The 22,985-nt window shown below is 39.7% G+C and overlaps 1 protein-coding gene across 1 annotated transcript in view; it reads right to left on the reverse strand.

Moving 5' to 3' along the window:
• SETD5 (SET domain containing 5) overlaps nt 1-22,985 on the reverse strand; it is an 85,940-nt gene extending 62,955 nt beyond the window's left edge. Inside the window, exon 1 of the mRNA XM_021718390.1 lies at nt 22,823-22,985. The gene's annotated coding sequence lies outside the window, so the exon portion shown is untranslated. The remainder of the gene's footprint in view (nt 1-22,822) is intronic.

The raw sequence follows: 22,985 nt of genomic DNA on the forward strand, positions 1-22,985 counted from the left end.
TACCTCAGATTATCAGGCATTAGATTCTTAAAAGAAGCATGCAACCTAGATCCACAGCATGCACAGTTCACAACAGGGTTCATGCTATGATAATCAAATGCCACCACTGATCTGACAGTAGGCGGCACTCAGACAGTAATGCAGGCGATGGGGAGCTGCTATAAATATAGATAAAGCTTTGCTGGCTTGCCCACTGCTCACTTCCTATTGTACAGCCCAGACTATTTGAGGGTTGATGACAGTACTAGGAAAGTCAGAATGTGACAAACTTAGGGCAAAAAGGCTCATAAACTCTGAGGCACATGTTTCAATGGAAAAAAATCACTCAGCAGTACCACTGAGGGTCACAAAACAAAAACATTTTGGATGTATATGAATGATTACTACTTGAATCACAAAGCATACATTATCTTAAAATCCAGCTGGGTACAGTGGCTCATGTCTGTAATCACAGCACTTTGGGAGGCAGAGGCAAGAGGACCGCCTGAGCCCACAGGTTCGAGATCAGCCTGGTCAACGTAGCGAGGCCTCGTCTCTACAATAAATCAAAAAATTAGCCGGGCATGCTAGTGCATGCCTGTAGCTCCAGCTACTTGGAAGGCTGAAGTGGAAGGATCGCCTGAGCTCAGCAGGTTGAGGCTGTGGTAGCCATAAATAGGCCACAGCACTCCAGCCTGGGTGAGAGTGAGACTCAGACTCAAAAGAAAAAAAAATTAAAATATCCAGTTATTGTTGACTGTGGCCCAAATCATTGCCAATGCAAATATACATCACTACAGTCACCACAAGCTATACTGAGAATAAAACTAAATATAGAATAATTCTAAATCTTTGTAATGATGAGCACATTTGTTTTCCTAGAAGCCCATGAGACCAAACATCTTTAGGCCAGTTACCTTGTTATAAGACCCAGGACCTTCAACAATTCCCATCATCCCAAGCATTAAAATATTTAACTTACAGCAGTCAGGCACAGTGGCTCACACCTGAAATCCCAGCACTCTGGGAGGCTAAGGTTGGAGGATTACTTGAGCCCAGGAGTTCAAGACCAGTCTGGGCAACAGTGAGAACCTGTCTCTACAAACAAATTTTAAAAATTGAGCCGGGTTCGGTGGCTCAGCCTGTAATCCCGCGCTTTGGGAGGCTGAGGTGAGTGGATTGCCTAAGCCCGTGGGTTCGAGACCCACCTGGGCAACTTGGCGAGACCTCATCTCCACAATAAATAAAAAATTAGCCAGGCATGGTAGTGCACGCCTGTAGTTCCAGCTACTTGGAAGGCTGAGGCAGAAGGATTGCCAGAGCCCAGCAGGTTGAGGCTGCCACTGCACTCCAGTCTGGGTAACAGAGTGAGACTCCAACTCAAAAAAAAAAAAAATTGTCGTGGCGTAATGGTGCTTGCCTGTTTCCCTGCTACTCAGAAGGCTGAGGTGACAGGAGTGTCTCAGACCAGGAGGTCGAGACTGCAGTGAATCCTGATTGTGCCACTGCACTGCAGCCTGGGCAACACAGTGAGACCTTGACTCAAAAAAAATAGACAAATAAAAAATTAACTTACAGACTGCAAAAGATTTCTCAGGAGATATTAATGAAAAATGACTTTAAAGCCTTGACACACATGCTCATCTCTGATCCAGTTTCAGTAAACATTTCATCTGTATTTGGGCTAAAATGTTCATGTCATGAATTAAAACTTATAGTTAATCCACCCCAGGACACTGACAAAATAGTACTTTTTAGTTAATAAATACAACTGGCATAATATGTTGCTCTAAGCTCTTATGCAAAATACAATCACAACCATATTCTATGCTGTATTTTCCCACTTATCAGCTCTATTAATCATCTCTTGATTTTCCTGTTTTGTTTTTGTTTTGAGTTGGGGTCTCACTCTGTTGCCCAGGTTGGAAGGCAGCGGCATGATCACGGCTCACCACAGTCTTTGACTTCCTGGGATCAAGTGATCCTTCCATTTCAGCCTTCCAAGTAGCTGGATTACAGGCATGAGCTACCATGCCCGGCCCATTATTGTTCTCTGAATACTGGTATTTCTTTATTCAATACTCAGTAACCAATATAAAAACTCAAAGACATAATTAAAAAAATTTTTTTTATTGTAAAGATGTGGGGTACAATTTAGGGTAGGTATACAAATGTTTGTCATGCAGGTACCCTTGATGAAGAGGTGTGCCCTCCTGCCCCCGGCAGTTTCCCATTACTGCCAACCTCACTGCCTCCCCTCCGCTGGCAGTTTCCCAAATACTGCCAATTCTTTTATTATAGTACTATGATAATTGTTCAAGGTTCACTTATGAGGGAGAGCATGTGAGATTCAGTTGTTTCTATGAAAGATCACTCAGTATTATAGACTTTAAGTCGATCCAAAGTGCTGCGAAGTACATAATTTTGTCTTTCCTTATGGCTGCATAACATCCCACTGTGTATATGTACCACATATTTTTTATCAAGTCCTCTTTTGATTGACAGCACGCTTGGGTTCATGTTTTTGCTATTGAAATAATGCTGCAATTAACATGCATGTGCAGGTATCTTTTTCATAGAGTGATCTGACTTCTTCAGGGTATATTCCCAGGAGGGAGGACTGCGGGGTCATATGGAAGGTCGATTTTTAGATATTTTAGGAATCGCCCAACTGTTTTCCTCAGAGGTTGTACTAGTTTACACTCCCACCAACAGTATAGAAGTGTTCCCTTTTCCCCACATCCTCTCCAGCATCTATTGTTTGAGTTATTGATGATGACCGTCTGACTGGAGTTAGGTGGCATCTCAGTGTGGTTTTAATTTGCATTTCTTTGATGACTCATGAGGCTGAGCATTTTCTAATGTATCTGTTGGCTGTTCATATGCCTTCTTTTGTGAAGTATCTATTCATATCTTTTGTCCACCTTGTAATGGGGCTTCATTTTTTTCTTTTTGGCATGTCTGAGTTCCTTGCAGATCCTATGTGTTAGGGCTTTGTCAGATATACAGTTGGCAAATATTTTTTCCCAGTCTGTGGGCTGTCTCCTTGCTCTCTTGATGGTTTCTTTGGCTTTGCAGAAGGTTGTCAGTTTGATGAGGTCTCACTTGTCTATCTTATCTCTCATGGCATGGGCACTTGGGGTTTTGATCAGGGATAGGTTGCCAGTTCCAATTTCCATAAGGGTGTCTCCAGTATTTTCTAAGGTTCTTATAGTTTGGGATTTTATGTTTAGGTCTTTGATCCATTTATAGTTGATTTTTGTGTATGGTGATAGGTAGGGGTCTTATTTTAATCTTCTGCATGTGGTCATCCAGTTTTTCCAGCACCATTTACTAAACAGGTTCTTCTATCCCCAGTGGTTGGTGGTGGAGGCTTTGCTGAAGATGAGTTGGTTGAGAAATTAAGGTTTTGCTACTGAAATCTCTATCCTGTTCCATTGGTATGCCTGTTCTTGTACCAATACCAGGCTTTTTTGATTATTGTAACTTTATAATAAAGCTTAAAGTCTGGGAATGTGATACCTCCTGCTTTGATTTTTTTTTTTTTTTTCTTCTGAGGATTGTTTTGGCTATTCATGGTTGTTTATGTTTCCATATGAATTCCTGTATTGTCTTCCAGGTCTGAGAAGAATGCTGTTGGTAATTTAATGGATATTGCATTAAATGTGTAGATTGCCTTGAGTAGAATGGACATCTTAACAATGTTGATTCTTCCTATCCATGAGCATGGAATATTTTTCCACTTGTTTGTATCATCTTTGATTTATTTGAGCAGTGTTTTGTAGTTTTCATCATAAAGGTCTTTCACGTCTCTGGTTAGGAAGATGCCAAGGTAATTCACTTTTTTGTGTGGCTACTGTGAATGGGATTGTGCTTTTTATTTGGCTTTCTGTTTATTGTTGGTGTATAGGAATACGACTATCTTTTGCACATTTATTTTATACCCTGAGTCTTTGCCAAAGTCCTTTATCAGTGCAAAGAGGTTTTTGAAAAGACATAATTTTTGAAAATTTCACACCCCAGATTTTAACAAATCTCTTATAGACAACCATCAATAACTTAAAAGTAGTGGTCCCAAGCTTTTGGGGGAAAATTTAAAAGCATAAAAATATTCATCTGTTGATTAGGAATATGCAGTAAAAAATATACTAGTGAGAATTAATGATTAGCAGTATACAGTTAAAAAAAAATACAGGATCCTTTCATTTTATGTCCTTAAGGACCATCATTTATTTAGCCAAGAAGGCTAAACAGTTTATATCCTGGTAAACATGGGAATGACACTACCGGTGACAAGGGAAAAAAGAGGATCCCTACTGGGCCAAGCTGCAAACCACCACGACACCACTCCACATCCCATAAAAGCAATCATGTCCTCACACACATCCCTGAATTCTTCAATGAATTTAGGATTCCTTAAGAATTCACTAATGGCTGGGTGTGGTGGCTCATACCTGTAATCTCAGCATTTTGGGAGGCCAAGGCAGGAGTAGCACTTGAGCCCACAAGTTTGAGACCAGCCTGGGCAACACAGCAAGATCTTGTCTCTTAACAAAAAATTAGAAGCCGAGGGAGAATTTCCTTGTGCCCAGGAGTTTGAGGTTGCAGTGAGCAGTGACTGAGCCACTGTACTCCAGTCTGGGTGACAGAGTAAAACCCCAATTAAAAAAGAGAGGGAGAGAGAGAATTCACTAAGATTCAAGACGGCTTTTCATATTTTAAATTCCAACTCCTCCCACCTTTGTATATAAAAGTAGGCCAGGTGGATGGCTCATGCCTATAATCCCAGCACTTTAGGAGGCTGAGGTGAGAGGATTGCCTGCCTGAGCCCACAACCCAGGCAACTTGGTGAGACTCATCTCCACAATAAATAAATAAATTAGCCAGGCATGGTGGCGTGAGCCTGTAGTTCCAGCTACTTGGAAGGCTGAGGTGGAAGGATCACCTGAGCCCAACAGGTGAGTGTGCCACTGCACTCCAGTTTGGGCAACAGAGTGAGATTCCAACTCAAAAAAAAAAAAAAGAAAAAAAAAGGAAACCTACTAGCATTTCACTTGCTCTAGTACTAATATCTAAAAATTAATCCAGGGTATAAATACCTTGTGATTGTTTTTCCAGCAGATTTCTGTACACATATTCTTATGGTACACATACTTATATGATTCTCACCAATCCTACTTTGGTGAACTACTCAGAGATATTATTTGCCTTAATCTCTTCTTTAAGGGAATCTATAATGAATGCTTCTTGGCTATCAGCCTGTTACCATACAAAAACACATGCATAACCAAAAAGTTTTACAAAGACAAATGTTCCAGATCTACTTGTCACCATTACCTACTCTCCTGAAATACACATTCCTTTAAGAAATCTTAGGTAACTTCTAGACCTTTTAGTAACACCTTCTTTTTAAAACAGTATTTTCTTTCGGAAAAAAAATTGAGCTTACCAAGCACAGTTCAATGTGCACTATGCCATGCTGATAAAACAAATAAAACTAAGTTGCACAACTACCTGAATTTTCAAAAATAAACTGGGCTGGGCATAGTGACTCATGCCTGTAATCCCAACAGCACTTTGGGAGGCCAAGGCCAGAGGACTGCTTGAGCTCAGGAGTTCAATACCAGCCTAGTAAACATAATAAGATCTTGTCCCTAAAACAGATAAAAAATAAATTAGCCAGGTATGGTGGCACATACCTGTAATATCTCAGCTACTCAGGAGGCTGAGATGGAAGGATCACCTGAGCCCAAGAGGTCGAGGCTGCAGGTGAGCTGTGATGGTGCCACTGCACTCCAGCCTGGGTGACAGAACCCAACTAAAAATAAAAAAGAAACTGCCTCCAACAACAACCACTAAGGAAAGGTAAATCTATTTAAAAAGAAAGAAAGAAACTGAATTCACAGATCATTTATTTATGCTAAGAAAACAGGCCTGGTGTGGTGGCTCATGCCTATAATCCCAAAGTTTTGGGAAGCTGAGGGGGGAGAACTGCTTGAGACCAGGAGTTAGACACCAGCCTGGGCAGCACAGACTGTCTCTAAAAAAAAAAGAGTGCAAAAAAAAAAGCTGGGTGTGGTGTGATGGTGTGTGCCTATCCATCTGCGTGGGGTGGGGGGTACTTTCACAGGTGGGCTTCATAGTAGTTTGCTGCTTGGCCCAATAGGTCAAAAGGAGGTAACTTTTCAGGCCCAAGCAGGATTAACTGAGTCTAGTACCTGTTTCTCTCAGGGACCAAACCTTAAGGTATCTATCTATCTATATCTCTATCTATCTATCTGTGTGTGTGTATGTGTGTGTGTATATATACATACATACATATATATATATATATATATTTTTTTTAAGAGTCTGTCATCCAAGCTAGAGTGTAGTGATGCAATCATAGCTCACTGTAATCTCAAACTTCTGAGTTCAAGCAATCCTCCTATCTCAATCTCCCTAGCAGTTAGGGCTACAGACACATGGCACCACACTCAACTAATTTTTATTTTTATTTTTTTTTTTGAGTTGGAGTCCCACTCAGTCGCTCAGGGTGAAGTATAGTGGCACACTCATGGCCACTGCAGCTTGGCCTGTTAGACTCAGGAGATTCCTTCACCTCAGCTTTCCAAGTAGCTGGAACCACAGGCAGGTGCCACCATACATGGCCGATATTTTTGATTTATTGTAGCGACACGGTCTCACCAAGTTGCTCAGGCTGGTCTCAAACCTGTAAGCTCAGGCAATTCTCTCACCTCAGTCTCCCAAAGTGCTGGAATTATAGGCGTGAACCACTGCGCCTGGTCTCCCAACTAATTTTTTACAAATGTTTTGTAGAGATGTGATCTTGCTATGTTGCCCAGGCCGGTCTTAAACTCCTGGGTTCAAGTGATCCTCCTGCTTCACCCTCCAAAGCACTGGGATGGATTATAGGCATAAACTACTGCACCTGGTCTATCTGTATGTAGTTCTTACACTTTTGGGATGAGAATCTGATAAAGATTATTAACGTTGGCTCACACCTGTAATCCCTTGAGCCCAGGGGTTCAAGACGAGCCTGGGCAACTTGGCAAGAACTCCTCTCTACAATAAATTTTAAAAAGTAGCTGGGTGTGGTGACATGTGCCTGCAGTTCCAGCTACTTGGAAGGCTGAGGCAGAAAGATTGCCTGAGCCCAGCAGGTGAAGGCTGAGGTGGCTGTGAGCATGCCACTGCACTCCAGCCTGGGTGACAATGAGACTCGACTCAAAAAAAAAAAAGAAAAAGGAAAAAAAACCAGATTATGAACCCTTTTCTCAGAAAAATGCAAACAAAATCTAATATAAAAACTTCTAGGGATTCACAGGCCTCTACTCTATGCCATTTCTTGAACGAAAAGGTAGTTTGGAAGAGGTTTATTAACTTTTTAAAAATATACCAAAGAAGTCAGAATTTACAATCATTATAGTAAGGGATAACACACCTGAAAACAACCATCCATTTCCTTTCTCTCTGTGTATCACAAATCCAGAAGGTCCATGCAATTTCTGGCAAAGAATCCTAAAGAAAAAATATCAGAACTACAGGTGGGCAGCAAAAAAAGTCAGGAGGAGAGAGAAGCGCAGGTTTTATCAGTAGAGGTAAAAGGTTCCTTAAATAAAGTGGTGATATGGCATAATAAAAAGATACTGGAGCTGGCCAGGGTCAGTGGCTCAGTCTATAATTCCAGCACTTTGGGAGCCCACGGGTTCAAGACCAGCCTGGGCAACTTGGCAAGACCTCGTCTCTACCATAAATAAAAAATTAGCCAGGTGTGGTAGCACACGCCTGTAGTTCCAGCCACTTGGAAGGCTGAGGTGGAAGGATCATCGAAGCCCAGCAGGTTGACAATACGGTGGCCATGAGTGTGCCACTGTACTCCAGCCTGGGCGACGAAGTAAGACTCCAACTAAAAAAAAAAATTATTGTTACCACAGTCTTGGCTCACTCTATTACTAGTTCTGTGATCACTTTGATTCAGTTTGTTCATTTGCAAACCACCTCCTAGCACTATTTTGAGAATTGAGATAATTTTCATAAGAGAACCTAACAAGGTACTTGGCATATTGCAGGCATCTCTTTTGGTATGTAGTGTTAAAATATCAGGGACAATTAGAGGTCATGAGGAAGGCAAAAAGGAACCACTTTCCTGCATACAAGGCAACTGTATCAAATGGAGAGATCCTGTGGCTGGAGTCTTGTAGCAAATTGTCATTAAAAGTAAGACTTACTAGCCAGGCATGGTGGCTCACCTCTGTAATCCTAGCACTTTGGGCGGCAGAGATGAGAGGATTGTCTGAGTTCAGAGATTTGAGATGAGCCTGGGCAACTTGTCGAAAACTCATGTCTATAATCAATCAAAAAAAAAGTAGCTGCATGTGGTGGTGTGGGCCTGTAGTCAGGGCTGTGGAGGCCATGAGCATGCCACTGTACTCCAATCTGGGTGACAGAGTAAGACTCCTACTAAAAAAAATAAAATAAAATAAAATGAAGACTTACTAATAGCTGCAGAATAATCTGCCCTCTTACTCAAATATTGCTAATTTTCTTAGCTAAACCCTCACTGGCATTGATCTCATATTTATAAGATACTTTTTAGAACATATTATTAAATACCCCTTTGAATCCTTAATCTTCTGGTCAGGAACGCTTTCTGAAGAGACCTCTTTATAATATTAAAATTTCTCTTTTATTATTAAGTCAATACATATTCAAGTTAGCTACTCTGTTTTTCTGTTATCAGAAGAGGATTGGGAATTGGCCAGGTAACACGAACAGGGAAACATTGAAACATCTGATTATGCTCACTAGTCTGCTTTACCAAGGTCCACCATAATTAAGTCTATGAATACTTTACTCATAGTTGACTATATTTCATCTACTGCTGTCTTTCCATCTAAATCAAACCTCAGACAAAATATCATTTCAACCATAAACATTTCAGCATATATCTCTATAAAGATATTCTTTTTGTGGTGTTTTTTTTTTTGGTGTGGTACGGGGAGAGGCAATATATTTTAGTCCACCATATTGTCCTTTCATAAAACTCTCATTCATATATCTAAAATATTATCAACTAATCCGAATTCATTTTAGCATTCCTCAACCTCACTCCAATTCTAAAGTTAAAAATAAAACAAACAAAAAAACCTGAACTAATGAGCAATCTGGTATCATATGACTTTAACACTTTGAGGGCAATGGAATGCAAATGTTTATTAAAATTCTAGAGTTTCCCAGGTGCAGTGACTCATGCCTATAATCCCAGCACTTTGGGAGGCCAAGGTGAGAGGACTGACTGAGCCCACAGGTTTGAGACCAGCCTGGGCAACTTGGCAAGACCTCATCTCTACAATATGTCAAAAAATTAGCCAGTCATGATAGTGTGTGCCTGTAGTTCTAGCTACTTGAAAGGCTGAGGGGGAAAGATTGCCTGAGCCCAGCAGGTCGAGGCTGCGGTGGCCATGAGTATGCTGTGCCACTGTACTCTGACTCAAAAAAAAAAAAAAATTTTCTAGAGTTAAAAAAAAAAAACAACCCTGGGATACTAGTCAGCATACATGGTAACCCTAAAGTCATATCAAATAATACAATCTCTAAGAATATTTGAAAGGGACAGTGAATTCCAAAAAGGAGCCTTGTTTCCTTAAATATTTGTTTGTTTGTCCAGGCTCAGTGGCTCAGCCAGCACTTTGGGAGGCTGAGGTAAGTGGATTGCCTGAGTCTAAAGGTTCGAGACCAGCCCGGGCAACCTGGCGAGAACTAGTCTCTACAATAAATTTTTTAAAAATTAGCTGGGTACGGTAGCATGCACCTGTAGTTCCAGTTACTTGGAAGGCTTAAGCGGAAGGATCACTGGAGCCCAGCAGGTCAACGCTGGCGTGGCGGTAAGTGTGCCACTGCACTCCAGCCTGAAACTGCGACTCAAAAAAATAAACATACATATATATACATATATATATGTTATTTTTTTCCTTCTTCTTTCTTTCTTTTTTCTTTTTGAGTCAGAGTCTCATGCTGTCGCCCAGGTTGGAGTGCAGTGGCATGCTCACAGCTACCTCAGCCTCCACCTGCTGGATTCAGGTGATCCTTCCACCTCAGCTTTCCAAGTAGCTGTAACTGCAGGCACGCGCCACCACACCTGACTAATTTTTTTGATTTACTGTAGAGACGAGGTCTCGCCAAGTTGCCCAGCCTGGTCTCAAACACCCCTGGACTCAAGAAGTCCTCCCTCCTTGACCTCCCAAAGTTCTGGGATTACAGATGTGAGCCACTGCGCCTGGCATAAATATTTATTACTTTTTTAGTGTGATTATATTTATATAGTAAGCACTGGCATATTTTGTAAAGTCAGAGGCCTCAAATTTCATTTAGATACCAATTACTCTTTTGTTAACAGTTGGTTCTTCTCATATAACCAATGAAGTAATGAAAATCAGGTGTTAGTTACAGCATATGAATATTACTTATTCTGAGTAAGGTTCAGACAATTTAGATAACCAATCACATATTCATAATAATACCTTTCAAAATAAAAGCTAACATTGACTGGATGCTTATTTTGTATCAGTCACTGTTTCGTTAATCATTTTACATGCATAAGCTCATGTAATGCCCAAACTTTATAAAGAACGTATTATTTCTCTTTGGCCAAAGAAGTAAACTCACCAAAAAACTTGGCAAAAGCCAGTACAAAAAAATTACAGCTAGAATTTGAACCACAGTCTATCAATTTCAGAATCCTCACATTTTAATCATTATTTCTCTACTGTTTGATATAACCTGATTTAATATTTTTAGCTTATATTAGATATTAAAATGCTTCAATGCTAAAATGATGATAAAACATTTAATAGATTTAAGATTTTTTAGTGATTTAGTAGTTTATTTAAAAACATCAGGCAACCCCCTCAGGTTCCCTCCCACTGTGGGAGCTTTTCTGTCCTCCCAATAAATTCTGCTTCGACCAGGTGCAGTGGTTCAAGCCTGCAATCCTGGCACTTTGGGAGGCCGAGGCAAGAGGATCACCTGAGCTCAGGGGTTTGAGACCATCCTGGGCAACTTGATGAGACCTTATCTAGACAATAAAACAAAAACTAAGCCAGGCATGGTAGCACATGCCTGTAGTTCCAGCTACTTGGAAGGCTGAGGTGGAAGGATCATCTGAGCCCAGCAAGTAAAGGCTGCAGTGGCCGTGAGCGTGCCACTGCACTCCAGCCTGGGCGACAGAGTAAGACTCCAACTCAAAAAAAAAAAACAAACCAAAAAAACCCATCTGTTAGAATATGAAGCAATGCAAAAAATAAAAATAAAAAATTCTGCTTTCTCAAAAAAATTTAAAAATAAAAACATATAAAACCAAATAACTTAAATTTCAGATAATAAAGTTAAAAAATAGATGACATGGTAGCTCATGCCTAATAATCCTAGCACTTTGGGAGGACTGCTTGAGCCCAAAAGTAGAAGACCAGCCTAAACAATGTAGCAAGACCTTGTCACTATCCCCCCCATCCAAAAAAGACACCCTTTTTTTTTCTTTTTTGGAGTTGGAGTCTCACTCTGTTGCCCAGGCTGGAATGCAGCAGCAAGCTCACGGCCAACGCAGTCTCAACTTGCTGGGCTCAGGAGAACCTTCTGCCTCGACCTTCCAAGTAGCTAGAACACAGGTGTGCACCACCACGCACAGCTAACTTTTTTAAGACCTTAACTTGAGGTCTCACCAAGTTGCTCAGGCTGGTCTTGAAGACCTGGCCTCAGGCAATCCACTTACCTTGGCCTCGCAAAGTACTGGTATTACAGGCTTGAGCCACTGCGCCCAGAGGGCACCCTTTCTAATAACATAAATTTCAGGCCAGGCATAATGGCTCATTCCTGTAACCCTAGCATTTTGGGAGGTCAAGAAGGGAGGACTGCTTGAGCACAGAAGTTTGAGACACTAAAAAAAAATTAAAATTATAACATTAGCTGGGCGTGGTGGCGCATTCTTGTAGTCCCAGCTATCCGGGAGACTGAGGCAGAAGGATTGCCTGAGCTCAGGAGGTTGAGGCTGTGGTGAGACACGATTGTGGCCACTGCACTCCAACCTAGGTGCTGGGTGACAAAGTTAGACACGACTCAAGAAAAGAAAGAAAAAATAAATAAATAGCATAAATTTCAGGTCTAAGGATGAATCACTCAATAAATGTTAATTGATGACTCTCTATTGCCAAGTACACGAGTATCCCAAGTGTACCTGAAATCCCAAGACAAATATTATACAGCATTTCAAGAGAGATAATTTGTATTAGAGAAAGGAGTTTCTTATTTTGAACTGCTTATATTAAGTCAAGAAAATCTAATTCCTAAAAACCAACCAACCAACCAACCAACCCAAAAAGATCATGCTTTTCTTCTAAGGCATAAAAATGTATTAGTTAACCCTGAATTGTACCCCACATCTTTAAAATAAATAAAAAATAAAAAAAACACATTGGTTATTGAAAAATCTAGAGCCGGGCTCGGTGGCTCAGCCTGTAATCCTGCACCATTGGGAGGCTGAGGTGGGTGGATTGCCTGAGCCCGCGGGTTCGAGACCCGCCTGGGCAACTTAGCGAGACCTCATCTCTACAATAAATTTAAAAAATAAGCCGGGCGTAGTAGCGTGCGCCTGTAGTTCCAGCTACTTGGAAGGCTGAGGCAGAAGGATCGCCGGAGCCCAGCAGGTCGAGGCTGCGGTGGTCGGGAGCAGCCACTGCACTCCAGTCTGGGCGACCAAGTGAGACTCCAACTCAAAAAAAAAAAAAAAAAACAACTCCAGAGGGAGTCTATTTTTTCTATTCTGTTTTGTAGTATTTAGAATTTTTCAAAATAAAAATGTTTCAATTAGGCCAGGTGCAGTGGCTCAAGCCTGTAATCCCAGCACTTTGGGAGGCCAAGTAGAAAGGACTGTCTGAGCCCATAGGTCCGAGACCAGCCTGGGCAACATGGCGAGAACTCACCTCTACAATAAGTTAAAATATTAACTGGGTGTGGTGGCATGAGCCTGTAGTTCCGGCTACTCGAGATCGCGGTGTCCATGAACATGCTACTATACTCCAGTCTGAGTGACAGAGTGAGACTGACTCAAAAAGAAAAAAACTAAAATTAAAATTAATCAAATCTGTGTCTACTCCTTTCCTTATTATCATCAACTAAAAGTAAAAGTAATTCTAAAAACTGTTCATTTGGAAATGGGGGTTCAGAGAGGCCAAAAGATAAATCACAGCAGAGAAGAAACTTCAGAATCAGAAAAGCTCTATAGAGAACTTGAGCTGGGCTCAGTGGCTCAGTCTATAATCCTGCACCTTTGGGAGGCTGAGGTGAGTGGACTGCCTGAGCCTGTGGGTTCGAGACCCGCCTGGGCAGCTTGGCAAATCAAAAATTAGCCGGGCGTGGTAGCGCGCGCCTGTAGTTCCAGTTACTTGGAAGGCTGAGGCGGAAGGATCGCTGGAGCCCAGCAGGTCGAGGCTGCGGTGGCCGGGAGCGGCCACTGCACTCCAGTCTGGGCAACAGAGTGAGAATCCAACACACACACAAAAAATAACAACTTGGTTGCTAAATAGTGACTACAAGTTTCACAATCTTCTATAATCAGGGTGAGCATACAATTTATGATCCAAATTGAGACATTTTTGAGAGTGAAGTACTATTATTAACTATGCTAGGACAGCAAGCATAAACCACGACTGTCCTAGGGAGAGGAGGACATATGTAAGAGATTTAAAATTTTTTCTCGTTTTCACAAAAGATATTCATGCAATCCTTTGTGGGTAACTATTTTCCATAGAAACACATTCCTAGTGTTATAGAGTTAAGAAAAACTAAGGCATGCTACAAAAAAGAAAATTACTTCTCATCTCTCTTGGCTAGCACATGGTTATTTCATAAAGTGGAATATGTTTACTTATCTTCGTGCTATTCTGTGTACTCTGCAAACTTCCAGTCATTCCTTTTCATACCAACTGTTCATGATAAACTATAAGAGGAAGGTTACACCTACCCAGAGCCTTGCTTCTCTAAAAATACAAGTCTTCCCATGGTACTCCACATGCGGCCTAGGTGTTAAGTACGGAAGAGTGGTATAGCTATTTTAACTTCTGAGTTCTACATATGATAGCATAATTTTCATTTGTGGATTATTAGTAAATATCTGGCTTTAGTATATTTACATAATGTGCCACCAATTAAGATGACTCCTGATTAATCTGTGGATATTTTATGCCAATTCATTCTTAGAGGTTATTAAATATTGGGTAAACTTTTTCAATGAAAGTAGCCCAAATAATAAAAATACATAACAATTTAGTATGTAAACCCTATAATTTTTAACCCCATTCTAAAATGGGGTTTACAGGCCAACTTACCCTATTTTGCTCTTTTACTAAGTTATGACATTAAAGTTGTATTTCCTATAAATAAAAACAAATTTGTCCAAAAAGAACAAAAATATTTTTAAAGAAACTTCAAAAATTTAGACATGCTTCTACATTCTCCTCAGACCTGTTATTTTTATAAAAAGGTATTCCACCTAATATTTTTCAGGGCATTAAAAAGAAACACTCACTCCCATAGCTGTAGTAGTTTGCACCCCAGAAACTGAGAAAATAAAAATTTATGTTTTCATACAATAATCTAATGCTACATTCAGCATGTCATCAATCATACCGCCTCAAAAGCCCTTTTCTCTGTTTCTTTAAGGAAGTTAAACTCTTTGGTTTTAAAAGTTTTTTAAAAAAATATGCCCCTTTGAGTTTATCCCAAATATTATCATAATAAAACATTTATTTTAAAAATAACCATCTCTAACTGTGGCTCTAACTGTGGTTCTTCCCTGTCAATCTGGTTTCTCTTATCGAGCAAGTCAACTCTCAACAGTCTATAATAAAGGAAAATGCAGAAACAGTCTAACCACCAACAGGTCCTTCCAAATTTTTTCTTATAAGTAAAACCTTCCTTGGATATGAAGAATGTCCGCAATTGATTATTAACTACAGATCTCTTCCTTTACAGAAGCTGTGAAAGAACAAATTGTATGTGTTATGGCATGCACAGAAGTTGGCAGTAAGAAATAGAATTTTTTTTAACATAGGTCAAAAGAAAATAACAGGGCAGAAATTTAAAAAACCATGGAGATGGGAGAAAAACTCAACAACAAAAAAACCCTTTCATACAAAATGACAAACAGTGGGTACAAATATAAAATAATGAGATCCACCTGGACATGTATTAAAATTAACATGTTACCACGATCAAATATACTAGTGTGATTCTGGAACATTCTAATGAGATCATAATATCTAAGAATTATGAAATAATCATCTTATATTCAGCAGCGCACATACCTTATTAGACTATTGAGTTTTATTTGAATTTTCACACTTCAGGAGTAGGAAGGGGAAAACCTCAGCAAAGACAATGATAAATAAAATTTATTGTAAAAATTTCTTGTTGGGGGAATGGTATAGGATAAAGAAGGCTTGAAGAATATAATTATGCAGCTTGCAAAAAGAACTAAGGCAAAAAAATTCTTATTTAAACAGCTAATTAATTTTACCTCCACTTAAGTAAAAGGGTAAAATACATAACAGTTTAATTTTTAACCTTATTTTAGTCATAAATCTGAATTTAAAAAATTAATAATTTCCAATACAAATTTTAAATATTACCTACAGAAGAGAGTCCACCTTTCTTCAAGCTAATAACACAGTGGCATCTGGTGGTAATAATGACTGTGTGAACAGTCAACAAAGATTAAGAATGCTTAAAACCTTTCTCTCTGTAAGGCTAAGAATCTGAAAAAAGTGGTTTATGAAAAAAGTGGAAGATATCAAAGTTATAAAATCTCTATCATGACAGACTTAAGAATATGCCAAATTAGCTTTGCATTTAAGTACATATAAACAAACCCACACCTAACCATAATAAAAATCACACCAGCCATCCAATTTTCCCCCTTTGTCCTAGTTTCTTTTTTTGCTGGGAAGAGGCGTTGTGGGATAATAATAGTAGGAAATAAGGTGGAGCAGCTGCATAGGCAAGATGAGGTACAGTGCTTGTGTTTCACCTCTATTCTAGCCTACTGCTGGCTAGGTCTTATTGAAAATGAGATTAGCTGTTTGGGGAACCATAACAGTTCTCAAAACCTTTGGAATCAAGATGTAGCCCCCTACTCTCTCACTTTTGCCAGGAACTTTTTAAGGCTCTAGCAAGATTCAGGTAACAGGAGCAATAGAAGCCACACAGAAGAGATTTTTAATTATTTGGGAAGGTGCAAAGGATGTTTGTTTACTCTAATGTTAGTAATGTGGGTCTTACCTAGCACACGTAGTGAAAACTGCCTGGTATGGAGACCAGGGCTTGACTAAATGGCAGCTTCTATTTTAGTCCCACAAATCTATAGAAATAATCCATGTGAATGAATTATAAAGAGAAGAAATAACTACCCTAAATTTCTCTAGTGATATAAAATATAGCTCACTAAATTTCATTTTAATGCTATTTCTATTTACTAAAGAGAAATGTCTAACTAATGGCAAGGATAATTAGTTACTCAAATTTCCTTTTTCAGGTCAAAATATTATATAATTACTGCCAAGATCATTCATTACACAAAATAATATAATGTTAAATGGTAGCACATCCAGTTTTCTTTTACAAAAGAAAATGACACAAAACTTGGTCAGGTTTGCTTTACAATGGCAGTTTTTTGGTAATTCATTAGGTTAAAACATCTTTGCTAATCTGTAAACAGAATTTAGCATTCCAGTTCTCTTATTGTTTTATGCAGTATGGACAAAAGGGAAAATTTTAAGGCTACTTTAGTGACAATAGGTGGTACCTCAATTCAAGCAACGAATGTGCTGCTGGAACACTGTTCAATTACTTCTAAAAATCAAATTATCTTAAAATACATTAAGCATTTAAAAGAACTTTGTCACAGCTTCCTTTATAAAGGAGGAGTCCTTTCACAATCCAAGTAATTGCCACCTAATTTGTCTGTAAATGCAATTCTTTATTTTTTTTTTTAAAGAACTGGCACAACACATTAAAAAGTAGCCAGAACTATTGTTTAGGAACACTGATCCTTTTAACATTTTAATGAAACCTTCAACAGGAACCCCAAATTTCAAAATATTTCATTATTATTTTGCTTTAAAAGGCCAGATAACCAACAGACTTCTCTTTCAACTCTAGGCTTCATATTAAGTCTAATAGCGAGGAACTGAGCACAAGGTTGCCTACACTATAAAGTGGGGGGGAGAGAGTAATCTCCAGGGAATATCAAGTTCTCCAGGAAGTAAGGATGAGAATGAAACAGAAAGTAGCCTTTCATCAGTTAGCATTTTACATAATGGCAATCCAAGACATAAATTCTGTAAAGTGCTCTCCATCTTACTGAAATAAAATTGGAGCTAACAATATACAACTATTTCCCAAAGGTAAACAAATTATTCTACACATTCTGGTCTAACCCCAACCCAAATAAACATACTGTATGTGCTGAAATATATATGTTGCACTTAGACAGAATATTCTTTTAAATTTCTTAATGAGAACTGAGCAGGCAGATACTCTAGAACTGGTCTACTCAGGAGATGACTTGTATTTAGGAGGATGCAGAGCATGGAATTTGTTTTATTTTAACCTATACAAAGCTTAGCTTTTTATTTATCCCTGGAGAGGATGGGTCCCTACCAGGTATTCTGAAATTTGGTGTTAATAGTATATGGTTGGCACAAATTCAACGCAGAGTGGGAACTAAAAATGATTTCTTTAATAGTATGCCAAACTGAATAATCTTCCAGGGAAAAGAACCTCCTCCTCCTGCCTTTTCTACCTCCTGCCCCTCCCCCACCAGCACTGCCTCCCTGCTGTGCAAAGAGCCCTTTGTCCTGCCCTGCACTTATCTAGCTGTTTGGCCATATTGACAGGCCTACTGGAGGCATAATAAGGGAGTCAGTCTGACATAAGCAGCTGGCAATTTGAAACAAAAATCTTCCTTTTCTACTCAGACCAAATCCTGCTGCAGAGGTCTCTGGCTCCTCCCATGCTTCTATCTATTTCTCAAACACAGCAGCAAGAAATTCGGCATTTTTCTCTCCATTAGGTAGCACAAATCAAAAACTTAATTCCCTAGATGGAAACCAATTCCCTATAAATTCCTGTAGTCACTGCTTTTTGTGATTCACAATACAGACCAAAAAGCCAGGTCTGGGTATGTATATGTTAGCAAATATGGCTAAGAAAATGAATCTTATTACTTTAAATTGCCATTAAAGCTTTGGAACTCCTCATACCCACAAGGAATCCAGAAGAGCTCAGAGAAAGCAGACCAACCAAACAGAAATATGCATTAAGAAAAACTGGTCAATAATCTTAGTACTTTAAAAATCCTAAGACATTACTCCAATAAGCAGTAAATTCCTTTCCCCAGTCTTCATATCAAAGGTATTTAATGTGACCTTACATTAAGTAAGGTATTCCTTCAGTTATTCAGCAAATGAAATCAATATGATAGAAAAATTGAGTGAGGCAGGATGAGATTACAAATTCTTTGCTCAGTGAGGGCACAAGCAGACTGAGATTTAGCTTCATTGTTCCTTTATTATATCCCAAAGGTCCCTTCATTAAGTGTTAACAGTTTGAACACATTTTGTCAGAGTAAGAGACGTCTCTAATGCGATGCTAAAGCACCCCCCCAAAAAATTACTGGGTTTCCTTTACTCAGTTTATAATTAAATACATAACAAGACACTTTTCATAAGACTCTGATTTAACAACATATGTGTAGATAGATAAGTGAAGGAAAAGATATTCTCTCTACCTTTCATGGATTTCATTGAATCCTAACCACAAAAGATTCAAACATTACATCAAGTGAATGGTTAAAATGCTATCTTGCCCCATATCTTGGACTACCAGTTGCATCATCAAATATAAATTATCTTACACATTTTGCAAAGTATTGTCTTAAATGAAATATATATGTCAAGAAATTTCAGTTTTCAACACCTGAAACACAATTTTTATAAATAAACTTTCCTGCTAGGCCTTCTAGCTTGAAATTAAACTGACAAATCACCAAAGTTTAGCCAAAAATTATTTTCAAAATTTTATTCCACTCATGATGCAGTTTTTCTCTGATAAAACATATCCAATAATCATTGTTGCTATGGTCTAATGTTTCATAAGTTACTTCAATATGAAGAGGATAAAACAAAACTAATTAACTATACATCCACATCTCGAACTTTATCACTTTCCCATACAAAGGTAAAAATGAAATAGCCACTCTCCCCAGTAAGGCAAGAAAAACTTCAGAAAGTCCCTGGACACAAAAAAGTATCAAAAGATGTAAAAAAATTCAAGTATATTAGTTAAGCAAATCCTTTTATGAAAAGGGCCTCTATGGTCCTTCAGAAACTAATTATATCAAGACCACAAAGGGTTCCAAACAAGAAACACAAGTGAAAAAGCAATTATTTTATATGGCAACTTAAATCATATAAATAAGCAGTTTAAACTAAAAACATTTATATCTTCAACTATGTCAAATAGCCAGTATGAATGAAATTATATTTATCTAATATGGCATCTTATATATGTGATAGTAATAAGAATTAAACCACAGAAAATACTATCCATTAAAGCTTCTGTTTCATTGGTCTGCTTTTTCTTACTGGTAAAACAACATGAGACACATTTGTTGATTTTTCATTCTTTTTGGTTCTTTGCCAAATGCCAGAGTCATATTACAAATTATAGATGTCTGTGGGATATAAGCACATTTATACAAAACGGAACAAAACAAAATTCTGAGGGGAAAAAAGTACAGAATGCAAGAGCCTTGGGGGGGGGTGGGGACAGCACACTGGCATATACGTTAAGTACTTTATGTAACTGGTGGTATATTTGAGTGGTGGTTTTCCTTCAAGAACGTCTATGCCCAACAGACTGTTCTGCTTAATCAGAGATCATCTTAATGTTCAGAAGTTGTGGGGGAGGGGAGACCACATAAGGGGCTCAGAGGCCATCTTCTCAGTATCCTGAACTAGACTTACTCCATTTCTGCAAATTCCTTCTGGTCTGTCCTACATTTCAGATGGAACATGGCCAAAAGCACATCTTTGTGATGTCAGAAGACTACATATGACATGTATATACTGAATCAATTTTATAGGTCAAAAGAAAAAATCTAACCCTGAGAAAGTAATTACTAATAGAAATTGAGGAAATATTTATATTTAGAAATCATTCCAAAAAATGGCAGCTCTTTTTAGAGTTTAAGATTCTAAGTTTAGTAAAATGTTTAGCAAATCATCTGGTTCAGTAAGATAAATATGGCCTAATCAATGGAAGGAGACAACAACAAAAAAATGATTCAGTGATTAAAGAGATGGAGGAAAATATGTCAGCTGCAGGGGAAAAAAATCCTGATTTCCCCTCATGCTGATTCTCAGAAAGATCCTTAAATTCTTATTACTTTGGATTTAAATGGATTCAAAAATTAAAACTCTAATGGAACTTTCAATCCTATCTTAGCACAAATCCCCGGATAAAAAACAAAAATCTGCCACAAAAACCAAAACCAAACAAACAAAAAAAGAAAGTCTTTAACTATGATCCAGTTTCCAGATGTTGATATCCATCGATGGGTAGAAGGTTATGAATTGCTAATTCCCATCTCCCCACCAATAAAAGGCAAACCAGCTCAGCAATGAAAATTCCCAGGAAAGCAAGGTTTCTTCCTAGTCCTGAAGCAGCCATTGCCTAAGTGCAGCTCCCTGCAGCCAGCAGCATTAATGGACGCTGCACTGCTGTCCTTCCCTGGAGACAGCAGCCAGCACTACTCAAGCTTCTCACGTAGCAACCAGAGCTCCAGAGCCAGCAGCTGCTGCTGCCTTGTATACTCACCCCTGTGATCCAATCCAAAGGAACAACCTTCTCTTTACCCCACCCCCCACTCCTTACACACACTTTTTTTTTTTGGACCAGCGCTTCATGCCAGAAGGGCTGGAATTATGCTTTTAGAAACAATCCTAAGGTCACCCTTTTAAGCTAAGGCCTTTATTAAGAAAAAAAAAATCAACATTTACCAAATTCCAAATATACAGTTTAATTAAGCCAGAAATTTAGGAGTGAAGATTAAGCTTTGTTTTTTCTTAGAAGGCCAATTTTCCCAGCACTCTACAGTCGAATTTAAATTTGCAGCTAGAAACAGGGCCTTGTGTCATGCCCTACCAAAGGACATAATTCATTTTTCTACACATAATGACAGACTGAGTAAACCTTAAAGACTCTAATCCCATAACGGGCCAGAATTTTTGGCTACAGAAGAGAACTAATGATCCTGAGAAAACTGGAGGAAATCCAACACAAAAAAATTTTTCTGTGTCCTCCAAGAGGCCTAGAAATCTCTGATTAGGTGAATATTCTGCTATAGTCCTAGCTCAGACTCCACATATCTAATATTACCACTTAAAACTTTTCTCTCAAAGATCTAAAATCATTAATAACATAAAAATTACCATCAAAAGTAATTTTTTTTTCAAACAGAGAGTACATATTATCTTGAAAAGCTCACAACACTCAGTTCTGCTGGATCTTCCACAATCAAAAGTATGGTCATGTAACATTTGCCCAACAAAGAAATGTAAATATGACCTTGGTCACAACTATGTCACCTAAAAACAACTTAGTCAAGAGATGACGGAAACTGGTAGAGAACTTGGGGATTCTTTCAGTGCTATGAGCACTTAGAAAATTGAAGAAATGAACTTAAGTACAGACAAAGCCCAGTGAAACCCAGAGCTCTGGGCAAGAAACGAGTTACTGGTGAACACATTGCACAAGTAACATGAGAAAGCAGAAAATGCAGGTCATACACGCACCCCTGACCCAGACCAGCAGAGCTGGCTGCAGCATCAGCATCCTAGAGAAAGACCACTTCTGCCTAAGAGAGACAAGCAAAGCAGCTCTATAGAATAAATTAGCATAGAAGGGGCTTTCCCAACAGTGAAACTTTCCCTCTCATGCAATTTACCTACTCGAACAAGGGCTTTTCCCAATCATTCACTTCACATCCCTGGCTTGCACGCAGAGGGAAAGAGAATTCATAAAGGGTAAATTTTTCTGCTTTTAAAGATGTTCTCCAAAGATCGCTCTCCACGCCCAAAGCAAGGAAAACGACACAATCTGGCTCAACTCCAGGCTCGAATCCTACAAATTCAATAAGACTGTCTCAGAGACACTGGGGCACACGCCACGGGGAGCCCAAGAATGCGAGGTGGGGGTGGCGAAGGTAAGGTCTTTAGCAGGCAGCCATCTGAGATGGGAACCCAAGAACGAGACGGAAGGCGCCCAGGAAGATTGGGGAAGGGAGATCGAGGCTTCCCAGAGCGATCAGAGTTGTCTGTCACAAGGCCGCGAGAATCGGGGTGGGGAGTGCGGGGATCGCGGAGAGAAAAAAAAGTATGCGTGTGTATTCTGAGAGCAGGCCTACCGTCAAGTACAAGGTAAACGTGGAGTAGGCAGTTCCCAGGAAAAGGGGTGAAGAGGCATGGGGGAGGGGAAGCGTCCTGATCCAGGAAAGACCTGAAAAGGGCAGTGGGCTTGACTAGATTACAGAGGAGGTCTCTCTCCCTGGGAAAGAGAGGCGCAACGGTGTGTGGAGGGCGGCGAAGGGATGAGAAGGGACGGCATCCTCCTGCTCTGAACCAGGCCCACGACGCAAGGAGAGCGAGCGCGGGGAGACGGAGGAGGTGACCCTTCCCTCCCCCGGGGCCCGATGGTGAGGGTCGGTCTCTCTTTTCTGTCGGACCCTTACCTTGTCCCAGGCGCTGCCGGGGCCTGGGCCCGGGCTGCGGCGCACGGCACTCCCGGGAGGCGGCAGGACTCGAGTTAGGCCCAACGCGGCGCCACGGCGTTTCCTGGCCGGGAATGGCCCGTACCAGTGAGGTGGGGGTGGGGGGCAGAAAGGCGGAGCGAGC

This window comes from Carlito syrichta, unplaced genomic scaffold (assembly GCF_000164805.1).
Source record: "Carlito syrichta isolate Samal-C Ts95f unplaced genomic scaffold, Tarsius_syrichta-2.0.1 Scaffold312152, whole genome shotgun sequence".
Lineage (NCBI taxonomy): Eukaryota > Metazoa > Chordata > Mammalia > Primates > Tarsiidae > Carlito > Carlito syrichta.